Source organism: Erinaceus europaeus, chromosome 5 (assembly GCF_950295315.1).
Source record: "Erinaceus europaeus chromosome 5, mEriEur2.1, whole genome shotgun sequence".
Taxonomy (NCBI): Eukaryota; Metazoa; Chordata; class Mammalia; order Eulipotyphla; family Erinaceidae; genus Erinaceus; species Erinaceus europaeus.
In genome coordinates this window covers 14,236,502-14,254,898 of record NC_080166.1, presented here as the reverse complement: position 1 = coordinate 14,254,898, position 18,397 = coordinate 14,236,502, and the positions used below count along the sequence as shown (strand labels likewise).

Below are 18,397 nucleotides of genomic sequence, written 5' to 3'. Positions count from 1 at the left end.
ATTTGGTGGAGAAGTTGACAGTTTCTTTATGTGGATTCCACATCTGGACTATTAATGAACAGCCATGAACCTGGACCTAAAGACAGCCTCCGAATTGCAGGAGCAGAAGGTGTTTATCGCCATCTTTAGATCTGCAAGGACTTCGCCCTCCAAACTGTTTCCCACGGGGGCTGCCCTAGCTTACACACCCACCCACATTCTAAAGCACTGAAAGCATCTTGATGAGTGAGACAAGCCAGAAAGAGAATGACCCATACCAGCTGATCTCACCTGTGAGTGGAACTTAAGAGCAAAGAACAGTAAGAGAAGACATGAGGTGAAAATTGGACCGGGTGTGTTGTATTGAAGCAAAGCAAAGGACTCTGGGGAAGGAGGGGAAGGGACGGGATGAAGGGTCATTGGGGTCCTGGTATATCTCCTAGACACCCATCAAGGGGAAGATGAGAGGCTGTGTCTGCGTGTTAAAGACTAGACTGTAAACTATTAATTCCTAACAATAATAATAACAATCATGTAAAGACCTGTGAACAGTCTGTAGTTTGTCTCACAAACAGCACTAACCTGTATAAGTTACTTATCATGTAGGTTCTGTGCATGTCTTTACAGATCTTTTCAAATATTGTGAAAGGGTTGGCTTTCTTTTTGTAAATTTGTTTAATATTTATTTATGTATTGGATAGAGACACAGGGAAATCCAGAGAAAGGGGGGGAGAGAGAGGTAGAGAGAGAGAGAGAGAGAGAGATCTGCAGTACTTTCTTCACCACTTGTGAAGCATTTCCCCTGCAGATGGGAGTCAGGGTCTTAAACCCAGGTCCTTGAGCATGATAGCAAGTGCTCTCACCCAGGTAGCCACCACCCCCTTGAAGGGGCTGGATTGCCAATCATGAAAATGTAAGCAGTTTCCACAATCCTAGGTAAATTCTAACCCTTTCTGCTGACTGGTTTACAGTGACAGTCACACAGGCAGCTTTAGTGGAGCAGGGGCTCCATTCAGATCTTCCAGAATGAGGGAGCACTCCATAGTCAGGTCTGTGAGACAGGAAGATTCTGCTCCATGCCAGTCCTGGAGAGGCTTAAGAGCCTCCCTTCACTGCCCGCATGGGATTGTGTGCAGGGTCTAGATTCCCTGAGCGTAGGTTGGCCTCCCTCCATCTTGTCTGATTCCACGGCAAGTATCCAGGGAACGCTACCTGCCCAGATTCTGGCTGTAATACCTTATAAAATGGGTTTCTTACAACTGAAGAGCATCTGAATCCAAGCAATTCCTTGAAGTTCTGGCACTGCTGAGTCTGCAGTTGCTCCCGAGCCAAGAAAAGAACATTCCGGAGGCACTGGCTCCCTGAGTCACCCTTGAGTGTGTGAGGTAGATTCCTCTGTAGGGGACTAGGGTGGACAGCACTGCAGGGCTTTCCTGCTACACTCCCGCAACAAAGTCCTCCCGTCTCCTCTCTCTCAGGGCTGGCTCTAACGTGGATGCAGCCAAGCTTGGGAGAACAGAGATATAAAACCACAGACTTTAAGTAACTGGCCTGTGACCACACAGATCAATGCTGGGGGCTCAGAATAGAAACCAGCCTTCTGACCTCTAGTCTGAGACTCTATCCATCATCCCTGCATCCCTGGGATAAGAATACACCCACCTCTTACAAAACAAGTTGGAGCAGCGAGAACCAAAGAAACGGTTGTTATCTTAGCTGCCCTGGCAGCCAGATTTCAAATTCAAAACATAGACTCTGATCTTCTGTTTCTTCAGAGGGGAAGGAAGCTGGGGGTGGGGTGGGGAGATGGGGGTACCTCCTCTCCTAATAAATTCAAGTTTCAGCTCTTTGGGGACTTGGATCCTAATGCGGGTGTAAAGAGTTCTCATGACTTGAGTCTCAGAACTTCCAGATGGGTAAATATAATTTCCTGTCATTGACTTTTTTTTTTTTTTGCTGTTTGTTATAGCAGTCTATTTTCATTCTGTGGTTCTCTCTATAGTAAGCATGCTTCTTTAGAAGCCTGATAATTCAGTATATCACTAGTGCCTTTGATGGAATTTCAACTAATTTCTAACTCGGATGTCAGTCTGCCGATGTTCATCAAGATTATAGTCTGTGATCACCTCTATTTACTTCTTTATTCATCTATTACTGTTTTTTAGTTTTTATTATGTATTTCTTGTTGTTTTATTTGTTATGAATAGTAGGCTACAGATTGTAAGATTACAGTATCTAGTTCCACAGCACACTCACCACCAACATTCTGTAGTCCTACCCTCCCACCTCCCAAAGATCACCACTGAATTCTCAAGTCTTACAGTTTGCTTGCTCCTTTTTTTTCAAGTTCATGTGTATCAGTTTCAACTTTTGTCTCCAGGGTTCACCTCTGCCTCCATCTGCATGTTGTGGCCTTTGCAGTCAGGGAGGGAGGGAGCTGGGGCAGGATGTGCAGACACACTTCTGGGCCTGACCTGGGCCTGCTCCTGGCAGTCTGCAGGGGGGGCAGGGCAGGGGGAGGGGTTGCTCTCACTAAGTAGACTTTCAGTAAGACCTCACCCTTCCCCAAAGCCACCCACAAACGGTTACCTGCCTGGAGTCACAACAGCCTATCTGTGGATACCCAGGAGAGAGGAGTTGTCAGTGCCCGCTGGGGCACCAAGCTGCCTTTGGTGACAAAGATGGAGCCCTAATAAACCAGCTGCCCAGGAAGTGAGGGGACAGCCAGCCTCTTCATCTATAGGCTCCAGCCAGGGAGGCCACGTGGGGCTTTCACCCTGGCCCCTTGGTTCCATGAACTTGTGATCGATCATAAGTGTCCTTGGGTCTAGAAAGATCATAGAAGGGACCTCTTGATTGTGCCATCCTGAGAGACCCCAGATGTCACCCCACAGACTTCTCATTTGCCTTATCATGGCATCGCAGACCCAGCCCACATGCCTGGAACCGAGGGGAGGAGGTTCTGTGCCCATGAACAAAATGGGGCAGTGACTGAGAGCATGCAGGCAGAGGGGCCGAGGTGGAAGTCCAAGAGCCCACTGGCCTCCATTCACCAGAAGACTCTACGAGTCTCACACAGAAGACTCACAAAACAGCAGAAGTGGCCGCATGCCGAGCCGTGCAGAGGACAGAGGGTCCCTGTCAGGAGCTGACGGGGTCCCGGGTGTGGGGCAGCCCAGAAGCCTCCCAGCAGACAGCAGGCAGCAGAGCTCTCTATAAGGAGGACCTGGGAGCAGAAGGGCAGCCAGTGATGTGCAGTGGGAAGCTAGATATGCATCTGCAAACAGTGCTATAGGTGCTAGCCAGCTAATGGTGGAAGGTGTGTTTACACAGGAAGTGGCAAATACTTGCAGTAACCTGATTTGCGTACTGTTAGCAGAAGTAATAACCTTGAAAACTCAGCTTCCAACTTTTCTTTCAAGAGAAAGAGTGTTGTTCTAATTCAATGAGTAATGTGACTTTTTTTTGGAGTCCAAAAGATTATTACTCAGCATTCAAATTCATCAGCCTTGTGGCTTAAAAGGGTTGTGGAGAGAGCTGTCTAAATTATCTTATTTCCACAAAAATCCCCAGTGATGGTCTATTTGGATTTTTTTTTCCCCTTCTACCTTGCTTTACATATTGGAGCAAGTGGAGTGAGCTTCTCTTCAAGTGGGTTTACAAGGAAAATCAGAAGGCCAGTTCAAGCCTTGAATCCACCAACTTTAGGGATATGGCCAGATTCTGTCTTCCCCCAATGTCCTAATTTCAGTTGCAAAATCAATTAATGATCAGTTGCACTGTTCACCACCTCCAGGGACTCTCTCACACCCACCCCTTTAAATGTGTTGGGATGCTTATGCTGACTCATAAATATTCAGAAGGAAAATATCTATGTACTTCTGTAGAAGGCTGGGCTATAAAATGAAAAACATCCTCACCAGGAGGAAGGTATTTGAACCAGAAAGTTTCCTGATAAAAGCAAAGTGCCAATTACCTGCCCAGGCTGAAGGGTTGCACAGGAGCAGACATGGGGAAGCTAAAAAAAAAAAAAGGTCAAGAGGCCAGGATGTGGCGCACCTGATTAAGTGCCCATATTATAGTGTGAAAGGGCCTGGGTTCAAGCCCCTGGTCCCCACCTGCAGGGGGAAAGCTTCAGGAGTGGTGAAGCAGGGCTACAGGTATCTCTCTGTCTCTCTACTTCCCCCTCCCTCTCAATTTCTTTGTGTCTCTATTCAATAAATGAAAATAGAAAAAATAAAATATTTTTTAAAGAAAAAAGAGATCAAAACTGGTGCAAGTGCGAAGGTAGAAGTGGAAGCCCTAGGAGCTGAGTATGCAGTCCTGAAAAAAAGATAATACACAAGGAGAAAAGAAAAACATTCCAGTCAATTCTATATTTGATAAACGTTACTCGGACATCTTTTGTTATGAACTCTTGTATTTTACTTTCTGTTCTCATTGGAGCCTGCTGCCTCCAGTGAAAGTATCTGTTGTAATAAATACATACTTTATTTTCTCAGCAAAGGGGATCACTTCTTGACAGATGAGCCAAGAGAGTCATCAGAGAGAGTCAGCAGAGAGTCCATTCATGCCATGACTCTACACAAATAAATTTGAGCGATATGTATCCTTACATCTGTGCATTTGACAGTGGGATGCTTCCCACCAGGAGTCAATCATTATTTGTATCACCTGGAATAATTAGAAAGGTGTTTTGCCGCTTCATAAGGATTTGTGAAATCAATCAACCTGGTTAAGGCAAAAAGCACAGGGTTCCTGTCTGACCCCTCTCACTGAGAGATCTCTGTTGGCCAATGGCTATTCAAACTTCAGGGCCCCACTTGTAGACCTTCATAGCTCACATGCTCAGGTTCCAACCCAGGTGCTATTCCCTGAGTGCTGTGGAAGCCAGAACCTCTCTATCTACAGTAGGCATTGTTGAAGGCATGTGGGATATGGTTACGGCAGGATACTGGGCACCTGAGAACACACCTCTACCTTGCGTTTGTTTGGATGTAAAGCCCAGTGGTGGTGGCTGATAGAAAAATGAGAAGAAAACTGAATATGGAATTGTGAAAAAAAAGTCAACATATTTTCAAGACTGTGGGAGAACTATAGTGGCTATCTACAAGGGGAGTGGTGAAAAAAATAAACAAATTTAAAAAAGATCATTGGGAGTCGGGCAGTAGTGCAGCAGGTTAAGCAGCGCAGGTGGCGCTAGGCGCAAGGACTGGCATAAGGATCCCAGTTCGAGCCCCCGGCTCCCCACCTGCAGGGGAGTTGCTTCACAGGCGGTGAAGCAGTTCTGCAGGTGTCTGTCTTTCTCTCCCCCTCTCTGTCTTCTCCTCCTCTCTCCATTTCTCTCTGTCCTATCCACATCAACAACAACAACAATAGTAACTACAACAATAAAACAAGGGCAACAAAAGGGAATAAATAAATATTTTTTAAAAGTTGTTTTAAAAAGAGACATCATATTGTGTTAAATCTGCAGGAAAATAAATAAATATAAAGATAAAAAAGAAAGATGGGGGGAGAAGAAAATCACTTAGCTTAGTTTACGGCTTAAGGTACAGAACTTATCAGGACAGTTTCTTCCGGTGTGATGAATGTGACGTCATAGGGAATGCATGGTAGACAGGTGTTACTAGCTACTGTCTCTCTTTGTTTTTCCCTTGACTGGCCACCAAGGTCATCACTAGGGCTTGGTGCCAGCACTACAAATCCATTATAATATCTTGGTGGCCATTTTTCTCTTCCTCTCTCTCTCTCTCTCTTTCTAAGTTTTATTAGATGGGACAGAACAAAACTGAGAGGGGAAAGGGTGGTAGAGGGGGAAATGAAGAGAGAGACACCTACAGACCTGCTTTACTGCTCATGAAGTGACACCCTCTGCAAGTGGGGATTGGGGGCTGAAACCAGGTCTTTGCACATGACAATGCGTGCATGCAAGCAAGTATACCCAACACCTTAACTATTGTTTTCTTTTCAACTTCATTTATTTATTTTATCTGATAGGACAGAGAGAAATTAAGAGGGAGCAGGATAGGGAGAGAAAGACAGAGAGACACCTGCAGCCCTGCTTCACCACTCATGAAGCCTTCCCTCTGCAGGTGGGGACCAGGGGCTTGAACCTGGTTCCTTGTGCATGGTAACACATGCACTTAGCCAGGTGTGCTACCGCCCAGCCTCTTAGCTATTGTTTTCTAAACAGCAGATTTCAGCTGAATTTTACTTCATAGCCACGCCTCCAGAAGTCTCTCATCTGAATTTTAAAGTAAAGGTCAAGAGTCAGAGAGAGAGAGAGCTCACCATCCTAGACTGGGGCCCTGGTACCACATCTAACTACCACGGCATCAGGGGGAGCCTCGGGGCTGCAATGTCTCTCCTTCTGTCTCTATCTGAAGGAACTCACACAGGAGAGGCCTTTGCTCCACAGTCAATGAATAAATAAATAAGAAAAGTCAGATTTATAATGTAAACTGTGTGTATTCAACTCTACCTCTCCCTGGAAGATGTGGTATCAAAAACTACTATAGGCATAGTTAATCCACCACAGACTTCAGGTGCTCAATGGTATGGGTGTCCTGTCAACTTTGCAATATGAGATCCATCTCCAGCCCTCAGAACTTCTGGTAAGAGGCAGAATACGCCATCCTACTAGGTGCTCCTAGTTCAGGCTGGTGAAATGTAACTGGCATCTCAAATGTACCTCCTTCCTAGCAGTGTGTTGCTGACCATGTATCCCAGCACCCACGTTTAAGTCAATTCCCCAAATACCTGGAACCTTTGCCTGCAAGGGCACAACGGAAATGTCCTGTAGACATCGCCGTTTTCACGTGAAACCTTAATACTCTCTTTTAAATAGGTCAGAAAATCTGAATCCAAAGTGAGCTCATGCTACCTGCAACGATTTACAGAGCATGTGAATGGAACTCTTCTCCAGGAGTTCATTCACATCTTTCAGTTTACTCACTGAATTTGCATTTCCAGTGTGTGTTTACTGTTCGTTTTCTAAAATATCACATCATGTTTTAAATATCCTGTTCTAGATTTTGAATAATTGCTTCAAGATTTACTTATCATTGCAATAATTAGCATCGCATAATGGAACAAGATGAAAATGTCTCACAAATTTTGATAATTATACGAAAAGAATGTAACATTCTATTGAAAATTGCATCTCTGGTGAGGTGGGTAATTTTTTCCCTTTATTTTCTTTTCATTCTTGCTTTTCATTTTTCTTTTTAAAAGTATTTACCTATTGTTAAAATTCAGTTGAATGAGAAAGATACAGAGAAGAGGAAGGGAGAGAAAGAGAGAGAGAGAGAGATGGAAAGAGAGAGACCAGAGCTCTGCTCTGCTCTGGTTTATAATGGTGCTGGGAACTGAACCTGTGACCCCAGAGTCTCAGGCACTAAAGTGTTCTATATCAGTGTCCCCAGGCCTGTTCTTTCTCTTCTTCTGGTCCATACATCTCTGGATAAATATTATATCTCCAGTCAAAATGAATTTAGTACTAACTATCCTCCTGTTTCTCCTATTGTTCAGTTTTCCAAGTTCCAGCACTTAGAAAATTAATAAAATAGACGGAGATATATAGAACCAGAATAAGGATCCCAGTTCAAGGCCCTGGCTCCCCACCTGCAGGGGGGTTCATTTCACAAGCAATGAAGCAGGTCTGCAGGTGTCTGTGTCTGTCTCTGCCCCTCTCTGTCTTCCTCTCCTCTCTCCATTTCTCTCTGTCCTATCCGACAACACAAGCAGTAACAACAATAACAACAAGAGCAGTGGATTCATAGGCAGGGACAGAGCCCCAGCGATAGCCCTGGAGGCAGAAGAAAAAAAGGTTAAGTGACATTGTTATGACATTTTTTTCTTCTTGTTCAACTAGTTGAAAAAGATCTCAGTTGAACTGTCAGTCAGTAGAACATTAAAAACAATGTGTGGTGATAGATTGTGTAGTGAGATTCCTGGTGTGTTCTGTGAAAGAGTTAAAAAGTTAAGTGATGGGGGCTGGGCAGTAGCACAGTGGGTTAAGCGCAGGTGGCACAAAGCACAAGGACGGGCATAAGGATCCCAGTTCGAGCCCCCGGCTCCCCACCTGCAGGCAGATTGCTTCACAAGCAGTGAAGCAGTTCTGCTGGTGTCTATCTTTCTCTCCCCCTCTCTGTCTTCCCCTCCTCTCTCTATTTCTCTCTGTCCTAGCCAATGACGTCTATGACAATAACAAAACAAAAGCTATGACAACAATAACAATAGCAATTACAACAAGCACAACAAAAAGGGCAGCAAAATGGGAAAAATAGCCTACAGCCTGCAGGCATTGAGGACCCTGGAGACAAAAAAAGAAAGAAAGAAAGAAAGAAAGAAAGAAAGAAAGAAAGAAAGGGAAGAGAAGAAAAAAGAAAAAGAAAACCAGAAACTGCTCTAAATTATTACCAAGTCATGAAAATGGACCAGGCCCCCGATTTGGGATGTTCACATCTCTGAAACGGGCACCCCAAGAAGATGAGGGAAGCTCAGGGGCTGCCTTTGCACAATCCGAAGACTTTCTCTGAGGGCTAAGGGCTAAGGGCTAAGGGCAAGCTGGGTGCCCTGGGGGAGTAGAAATCAGAGGAAGGAGTGGATGGAGAGAGGGAGAGAATGTGGTGAAGACAGCAGTTTGCTAAGACCAAAGCCCCTTGGTTGAGGAAATAAGTGATCTGGCTGCATCTTTGCTCAAAGGGCAGAGCCTCAGTTGATGCAGTTGAAAAGATTCTTAACAAATTTATATTTGAAAGTTGTAGGCTTAAAATTAAATGAAATGGGAGTCGGGCTGTAGTACAGCGGGCTAAGCGCAGGTGGCACAAAGCACAAAGACCGGCATAAGGATCCCGGTTCGAACCCTGGCTCCCCACCTGCAGGGGAGTGGCTTCACAGGCGGTGAAGCAGGTCTGCAGGTGTCTATCTTTCTATCCTCCTCTCTGTCTTCCCCTCCCTCTCTCCATTTCTCTCTGTCCTATCTAACAACAACAACAACAATAATAACTACAACAATAAAACAGCAAGGGCAACAAAAGGGAAAAAATAAATTAAATGAAGTATTTTAGAACCATATAAGAACAAACAAGTGAGACACCATGCCTGCTATCTAGTAAAGAATAATGACATCAAATATTGAGTGAGTGTAAGAATTAGAAATTATCTGGATTCTTTTCTCAAGAATAACTTTGGAGATTACCAGATGTAATACTTTATAAAAGGCACTTTAGAAGAGTGTGCATAGTCACGCGTCTGTCTTTAATTCTACCTAAATCATGAGGTTAAAGGATGCCCTCTGGGATGCTTGGTAGTATTAGATGAATTTTAATTATTAAGTGTTATAAAACAATGGCTGGAGAACTAGATTACCAATTGTTTACATAGAAAGTCTAAGTCAGATTGCTTATAATTATTAATGCTACATGTATATGCTTTGGATTTTGAAAACTAACTGACATAGTAACATGAATACCAGTGTTCTTAAGTATATGAGAAAAAAAAAAAAACTTATCCAACAGATTACTCCATAAGATGATCATAGCAGAGAAAGCTGGTTGTGAGCTCAAAATGGTGGCCCTTCCTTTCACAGTAAACTTTCTAGTACATGGCTGCCAGATTTCGGCAACACTTTGCTTTTTATTTACTTATTTGTTTAATTTATTATTTATTGGATGAGACAAAGAGAAATGGAGAGGGGAGCTAGAGAGGGAGAGAGACAGAGAGATAGCTGCAGACCTGCTTCACCACTCGTGAAGCTTACCTCCTGCAGGTGGGAAGTGGGGCTCAAACCGGGTCCTTGAGCTTGGTAGCATGGTGTGCTCAGCCAGATGGACCACCACCTGGCCCCTTGGACAACATTTTTCAGCTCAGTTTTTGTAGCTACAAACAGACCTCACACCAGTTCTCCTCCATGAGCTCTGAGCGCATACACTATGTGTCACTCCTGAGATCAGGTAGTTAGTTGAGAAGCAGATGGGCCTGTTCCACCATTTCCTTGCCCACCTACTGATTGGAAATAGTGTAATAAAAATGCCGTAATACAGTTCAAAAGTAACCAAAGAATGAGGCCCTAGGCCACATGGAGGGCAGGGAGTTGACGTTTATTTTACGTTAATGGGGTTACGGGCTGATTCCTATCAGACCTGTCGCAGCTTGTACCACAGAATGCAGCTTTTATCAGTTTCAAACGGGGCGCAGCACCAGCTGATGGGTTACAGAGTCCCTCCAGGTGCGGACAGGAGAGCCGAGAGCAGGTTGGCTACCCTCAGAGCCCGCCATTCAGATACTGGAATGCTGAAGTGGGGTGTCCACCGGGAGCCTGTGGATTTTTCATTTCAATATCACAGGGAGACAACTAGTATGGTACCTGGGGATGGAGGAGCCACGATTTGGAAGGTGTCAGGGTCTTTGAATCAAAAGGTAGAGGACAACAACCTTCACATGAGGAATTCCTCATTGGACAGTGAGGGCAACAAGAAAAAAAAAAAAATCCCAGTAAATTAAAATAACCAAAAGATTGAGTTTATTTGTTAGGGCTGCTAGGTTTACCTAACCAGACAAAAACATGGAATAAAATTAGACGTAGAAAGAAAACATACTTAGATATTAAATATGTGAGCTTAATACTAACTATAATATAAAATACATGCAGTAGAAAATACTATGTCATTATAATTATGCATTATGCGATATATCCTATACATTCATTATACATTTGTACAATACATTTACTTAATTACATGTCAATAAAGATAATATAGAAATAGAAATCAAAAGTATCTTAGCTACACTGATGCACAGCACATGATCTTATGTCCCAGGGAAAGGCAGTGTCCATAGTCAGGATACCCTAAGATGGTGTGTTTCCGGATAGCTCTCTGTATGCAACTTCCCCAAACACCTGCAACTGAAACACCTGAGCCTTGGACAAGTAAACTATTGTGGGAAATTAAATTTTGTCGGGCTGGCTTCGTGGGCGGGAGAGAGACGACCAGCGACTCATGGCTGAGTGGTACGCAGTTCAGTCTTTATTCGTGTGGAACGCAGCGCAATCTAAGCTATCTCTAATCACAATCCTGTCCTTATATATCCTGAGGTGGAAGAGTCAGGTCCGAAGAGGATGTACGTAGGATAGGGGGTGGGTAGAAGGAAAAATCGTGCAAAACAATGAGGATTAAACCAATGTCCTGGAGGCAGGGTGGTGCTTAGTTAACAGTGGTTATGTAAATAGAATACAGTGTTAAGCAGGGGGGATTAAACCAATGAAACAGAAGGGGTCTTAGAAGCAGAATTTAGAAGCAGACCAACAAAATTTATCCATTCACCCCTCAAGAATGACCTGGGAGAACTGAGAAAGATAGGAGGGGAGGCAGTTTATTTGATCAGACCCAATGGGTGCCAGCCCAATGTGGGCCCACCAAGTTGACACACACATGCTAGAAGCCACGTACTTATCACCTATGGCAGGTTTGAAACTGCCCTGTCCTCCAGGGGGTGGCTACCCAGGCTCAGTCCATCATGATTGGCTATGAACCAAGCATGGGGAAGGGGCTGTTTTCTCCTTAGGAGTTTGGCTCTAAGTGACCCTCTGACCCTCGTCACATAGTGATGTGAGATTCCTTAGCATATTGGTGTCTTAGATAAGCAGTTCAATTGTTCTTTTACAACTCTAAAACAATGTATTGGGGGGTTAATGGTTTACAGTAAATAGAGTTGTTGATATTTTACTGGGGAAAACTACAGGTAAGTTCCCACATGCTTAAAAGATTTGTCACACGTAGCCCCAACAAAGAATTGAGGAGAAAGCATGATTTTCAGGAATTTTAAACTTTATTCTGGAAAATTGAGAATATTTGCATGTTAGGCCAAGAGAGAGGGGGAAGGGAGAAAGAAAGAGAGGAGCCCTTGACCCACATGTGGGAAGGCTCACTTAGAAAGAGAGCCCAAGCCAGGGGACAGATGGAGCTTATAAACATCCCAGCCCCGCCTTCATCTCCTAGCTAAGACACACTCACCTGTTCCACTCCCTGGGCAGCAATTTCCTTCCCCCAGGCACACATACAGGTGTGCCTGAGAACATGGGTTCTGGCCTGGTGCAGCAGTATCTGTGTTCCCCCAGGTAACTTCCTGTCATTTCTGACCTTAACACCTTAATGGTACATTTCTTAGTTTTCAGCAAAATACTCTACCACACCCCCACCCTACTGTCAGTGGGTCCTCAGACAGAAACTCTTTCCAGGAGAGCATTCTGGGGAAGTGGTGGGACTGAAACATTAAGATAACACCTGTCCTGTTTTGAACATATATATATATATATATATTTGCAAATGAAGCAATATTTGCTTCTTCCACTATGAATCCTATCACAGTGAAAATGATTCTCTGATAAATATTACCCCAGCATGTATTTGTGGATTAACAAGGGGAACTGAGTGGGTGGATTGGCAAAAGTTTCTTGTCAGTCATAGGAAAACAAATAGAATAATTAAAAAAAAATTTTTTATGAAAGGACAGGAAGGAGCATCCACTTTGTAGCAAAGATGCTAGAACATGTTTTTATCTCTTAATTTGAATTTCCTCACACCTAGGATGGTTTTCTGTCTCAACAGATAACAGATCAAAATGTTGGAACAAGATGAGATCAAAATATACATTTATTTTCTAACCAGGATGTTAGAAAACACCACATGCACTGACAGAGGAGAGTGTTCATTTTGTTATTTTAAAATGCTAACATCATGTAAATGTCTCCTATGTTGGGAGAGCTCCCTGACTTCTATTGCTTAAGTGCGCAGCGGGTTAAGCGCATGTGGCGCAAAGCGCAAGGACTGCCATAGGGATCCCGGTTTGAGCCCCCGGCTTCCCACCTGTAGGGGAGTCGCTTTGCAGGTGGTGAAGCAGGTATGCAGGTGTCTGTCTTTCTCTTTCCCTCTCTGTCTTCCCCTCCTCTCTCCATTTCTCTCTGTCCTATCCAACAACAACGACATTAATAAAAACAATAATAAAAAAATAACCACAGCAATGGTAAAAAAAAATAATAACAACAAGGGCAACAAAAAGTGGGGGATAGCCTCCAGGAACAGTGGATTCATGGAGCAGGCACTGAGCCCCAGCAGTAACCCTGGAGGCAAAAAAAAAAAAATGGAGATGGATCAGGTACTAGCAACCTGAAAATATGGCTGAGCCACGTCTCGAAAACCTGTCTTCCTGCCTCTCAGGCTGGGTTCACAGGTTATTGAGGGCCTGGGGCCATGGGGAGAAGGAGAGGAGAAGGGGGTCTAGTCACACAGCCTCTGGCAGAATCCTGCAGCCTGGCATTGTGGTACTGGGGAAGGAATCTTTTCATGTGAATGAGCCACTCAGGTCTGTTCTTTTTCTTTTCTTCTTTCTTTCTCTTTTTCCTTCTTTCCTTCCTTCTTCCTTTTTTTTAAAAAAATATTCTTTTTTACATAAATTTCTTTTTTTTTAATTTCTATATTGGGGGATTAAGGGCTTACGGTTGACAGTAAAGCACAATAGTTTATTCATGAATAACATTTCCCAGTTTCCACATAACAGTTCAACCCCCACTAGGTCCTCCTCTGCCATCATGTTCCAGTGTAATTTTCTTTTTTTCCCCCTTTCTTTTTATTTCATAGGACAATGAGAAATTGAGAGAGAGAAGGAGAGACAGAGAGATAGAGAGAAAGAGATAGAAAAGGTGAGCTGCAGCATTGCTTCACATCTCATAAAGCCTACCTCCCTGCAGGTGGAGACTGGGGGCTTGAACCCTGGTCCTTGTGCATGATGGCAATGTATGCACTCAACCAGGTGCTCCACTGCCTGATCCCTAGGGCCTAGCCTTTCTAAAATGTTGAGCTGAGACTGTTCAGCAACTCCTTTCTTTCTCTGACGTCTGCATTATAGACTCCTGGTTTAACATTCCTTAATCTCTGGAGACGGGGCAAAGGGGTAAAGGAGGGAGGGAGAAAGGGTATAAGAATTAGATCCATGGCACCTGGCACATCTGCTCACTGACTCAACACCTAATTGCCTGTAAAGCAGGAGAAAACCCAGCCACGGCAAGACGCCCTGTGTCATGCACACAGAGATCCCCTATGAAATCCAAACACTTGTTCATCCTGGCTTGTCCATCTTTGCAAAGGTCTGTTTTGATGACTCCCTGAGGTGAAGCTCTAGAGTGTATGCCGTGGGCACACAGAGCACAAGCAGGCTTTACCTGCCAGAAAACCCCCCAATTCAGAAGTGTTCGGAGTCTGTGTAATAGGCTGATTATTGTTCAGCATCAGGGGGTCGGCAGCATCTGTGAGTCCACAATTTAATCTGGAATCCAGATGTTTTCTTTGCACTGAAACCAATGCTTCTTATTCCTGTTTTTTTTTTTCTTTCTCCAAGATTGTCCCTGGGTTTCAATGCCAGTGCCATGAATCCACAGCTCCTGGTGGCCATCCTGCCCCCGCACCTTTTTTTTTTTCGATAAAAGAGAGAAATTGAGAGGAAAGAGGAAGAGAAATTGAGAGGGAGAGAGAAAGATAGACACCTGCAGACTTGCTTCACCACTCAGGAAGCATCCCCACTGAAGGTGGGGAGCCAGGGTTTGAACCTGGATCCTTGTTCATAGTACTATGTTTTTTTAAAATATTATTTTTTATTTATAAAATGGAAACCATCCAGCCTCCTTTAAGATTTTTTTCTTTAACCTGCAATGGCAAAACAATCTTTCAGCACTGTGACCCAAGTTCTAGGTGGCACAATTGCTTTACTCTTTCTAGATGAGTAAACCAATGACAGAGCTGGATAATTCCAGAAACTATCCACCATACTTTGAATTACGTTTCCTCAGAAGAAATAAAATTCCTAAGTCTCTGTGACATTCAGGGGTGATGTCATTTCTGGATTGGCTTCGTGTATCTCTGTTCCACAACAGGGAGGGGCAGGAGCTAGCTCACCCAAAAGAGAACATACTTTACGGTGCTTCACGCTCTGGGTTCGAGTCCTAGCACCCCCTGGGGGCACCCCAGCCTTCAGAGAGTTCCACGGATGGTGGAGCAATGCCACTGTGTCTCTCACTCTCTGCCTTGCCCTGATAGTTTCCCTGTTGTATCTGGAATAAAAGGAATGGAAAACATTGGTCCTTTTCAGATTAACACAAGTATAAAATAACAGCAAAGAAAGTTATCTTTGAAGTTAAGTAACATAATAACATTCCCATTTTTTAAGTCCAAGAATATGTAACACCAGACCCTCTGGGGGAAAAAAAAAAGCCAGGTGTGCAGGTGTTGTGCTCACAAGGTACTGATATTCATAATACCTTGACTAATAAGTTGAACCTTTGGTATAATTATCCTCAAAGTTATTGTAATGCAGGTGGTTTTCAGCAAAGGTTATAACCGATTTTAAGGATGCATTGGATTGACCTTCTCGTGGTGCATCCCGTGAGTACCCATTCATTGGGGAAACTGATGATCCTTCCTAGCTGACTGAATCAACATGGATCCCAGTCATTTTCAAAGCCAGCAACAAGCAGCTCCCGACAGCTTTCAACCTGACGCTGTTGACTGGCTACGGAAGAAGGGCAAATGCTAGAAGAAGAAGAAGAAGAAGAAGTGCTCCGGTGTGAGATCTGAGGCATTAAAGCAGGGTAGCTGCCTAAAAGTGCAATACGCCAGATTCTACACTTACACCACGTGGGAGGGTGTCACAGCTCCAGTGCTGTGATAACTTTCTCTGCTTGAAAAGTGGTGAAAAGTGACAGCCTGATAGTGGTGAAATTATGTGTGTGCCCAGTCTCCAGAGGCCCCCTCTCTTTCCATATATATATAATTACATTTATATATAGGAAAATATAATGTATAAATTATATATAAAATACTATATATAAAATATAGATACAAATCATATATTACATATAAAGTCATACATATACATATACACATACAAGCACAAGAGAGGGTCTTGGTTTGACTTAAGGCTCCTTCCTCATTGCAGCTGGCTACATCTGCTGAGAATCTTCTTCTCTTGCTACTGTTGTGATGGATACAGAAGCCCAAAGACTGACAGCTTGCATGACACAATTATCTCCTTATGGAACCTGCAATTGCCAATAAGAAAATGCATGATCATTTCCAGGCAGTGATTAATGACTTTTTTTTTTTTCTCGTTTGGTTTTAGTGTGAACAAACACAGTCTCCCAGTGTTTCCGGGTACACCTTATAAGGTATCCTTACAGTGCTCTCAGCTGATGAAAGTGGTCCTTTTGCTGAGGCTAGGTCTGGGGAAAGATGCTTATAATCTCTGTTCAGCACCCTTGAGTCTCAGGGGCAGTAAGCACTTTCTCTGCCATTTACACAAATGGCTTTGTAATGTGAGTGGTAATGCTGTGAGTCTTTGTATTTGAGGCAAGAGAAGAGGAGCAGAGCAAATGATAGAGCCCTTCAAGTCCTCTCTGAACTAAACAGCTACAAAACAGGAAAAAAAAAAAACACAAGCAACAACTACAAAAACAAATAGCATTTGAATCAGCTATGAGTAGGCAACTTATTCTAAAAGCACAGCTACTCAGCAAAACAAAATAAAATGCATTTCTGAATTTTAGCTTATATTTGAAGAAGTCAGCTTTGATTACTCCCGGAAAAAAAAAAATCACAGGCATTGTGTCTAAGGTAGAGATATGAAACCTCTAAGAAATAAGAGTATCCAGGCAAAACAATTCAATTTTGTATAAAATTTGGAAAGAACCATGTCCCGTACCCATAGAAAATGCTGAAAACCAAGGGGGTTGATTGGCGGCACCCAGGTAAGTGCACATAAGGACCCAGGCTCCAGCCCCTGCTCACCAGTTCCAGGGCAGTGAGGGGGCAGCTTCACAAGAGGTGAAGCAGGTTTGCTGGTGTCTGTCTCTCTCTCTCCCCCTTCCCTCTCCATTTCTCTCTGTCATATCCAGTTAAAAAACAGGATAATAGGGAATCAGGAGGTAGCATAGTAGGTTAAGCACTCATGGTGCAAAGCGCAAGGACTGGCATGAGGATCCCGGTTCAAGCCCCGGCTCCCCACCTGGAGGGGAGTCCCTTCACAGGCGGTGAAGCAGGTCGGCAGGTGTCTGTCTTTTTCTCCCCCTCTCTATCTTCCCTTCCTCTCTCCATTTCTCTCTGTCCTATCCAACAATGACGACATCAACAATAATAACTACAACAACAATAAAAACAACAAAGGCAACAAAAAGGAAATAAATATTTTAAAAAATAGGAAAATAAAAACAAAAAAAAATGGTCGCAGGCACAGTGGATTTGTAGTGCTGGCACCAGCTCCAGTGATAATCTTGGTGGTTAAAAAAATAGAAAAAAAATGCTGAAAAGTTTGTAAACACATTCCAGAGCTTTGGCGTGTGGGGCAGGGGTGAGGAGTGTCACTGTAATGAAGGTCTCTTCACTGCGAGAGTGAACTAAATTCCAGAATCAGGACCAGCAAATTAAGAAATGTACTTTTGGGGGCCAGGTGGTGGCACACCTGGTTGAGTCCACACATTACAATGGACAAGGACCCCGATTCAAGCCCCTGGTCCCCACCTGCAGGGGGAAAGCTTCATGAGTGGTGGAGCAGGACTATAGGTGTCTCTCCCCATCTCCTTCCCTCTCTCTTCCCCTCTCCTCTCAATTTCTTTCTGTCTCTGCCTATTAAATGAATAAAAGTGATACACTTTCTCTGGAGCACTGGGAGGTACAGGGTCAGAATTACTTGAATTCTTCTTCCAATTCATTTTACTATATCTTTAATAATTTTATTTTTCTATATATTTATCTATTTAATTTGAGAGGGAAGAGAGAAAATGGGAGAAAGGAAGAGAGAGACAGGAAGACCTGCAGCACTATGTCAACCCCCCACCCCCACGGCTTTCCCCTGCAAATGGGCAGTAGGTTTTGAACTTGGGTCCTTGTGCACAGGAACCTATTCATCTACAGTGACACCACCACCCAGCCCCTTAATTTACTCTATCCATTAGAAAGTCCACAGGCTAGGCACCTTCTTAGTTCAAATAATAGAAGAAACACATTGAGTTTGGAACCTTGGAAGTGTAGATAGAGCTTATAACCCCCAGGGATCTTATTTGTTTACTTATTTATTTATTTATTTATTTATAAAAAGGAAACACTGACAAAACCATAGTATAAGAGGGGTACAACTCCACACAATACCCACCACCAGAACTCCGTATCCCATCCCCTCCCTTGATAGCTTTCCTATTCTTTGTCCTTCTGGGAGTATGGACTCAGGGTCATTGTGGGGTGCAGAAGGTGGAAGGTCTGGCTTCTATAATTTCTTCTCTGCTGAACATGGGTGTTGACAGGTCAATCCATACTCCCAGACTGTCTCTTTCTTTCCCTAGTGGGGTGGGGCGGCTCTGGGGAATCGAAGC

At 43.7% G+C, this 18,397-nt stretch overlaps 2 long non-coding RNA genes across 4 annotated transcripts in view; both read right to left on the bottom strand.

Moving 5' to 3' along the window:
- Positions 1-18,397, bottom strand: part of LOC107522370 (uncharacterized) — a 43,428-nt gene that overhangs the window by 18,055 nt on the left and 6,976 nt on the right. For 2 of the 3 annotated variants that reach the window (XR_009549928.1, XR_009549927.1), the window contains exons 2-3: positions 15,923-16,075; positions 2,301-2,473 (exon numbers count right to left, since the gene is read on the bottom strand). This is a non-coding gene — a long non-coding RNA (uncharacterized LOC107522370). Of the gene's footprint in view, positions 1-2,300; positions 2,474-15,589; positions 16,076-18,397 lie in introns of those variants that run through there. The other variant, XR_009549926.1, reaches the window with a different exon arrangement.
- LOC132538588 (uncharacterized) lies at positions 11,338-15,496 on the bottom strand. Its single transcript, XR_009549929.1, has 2 exons — positions 11,587-15,496; positions 11,338-11,442 (listed from the first exon to the last, which is right to left on the bottom strand). It is a non-coding gene; the product is annotated as an uncharacterized LOC132538588 (long non-coding RNA).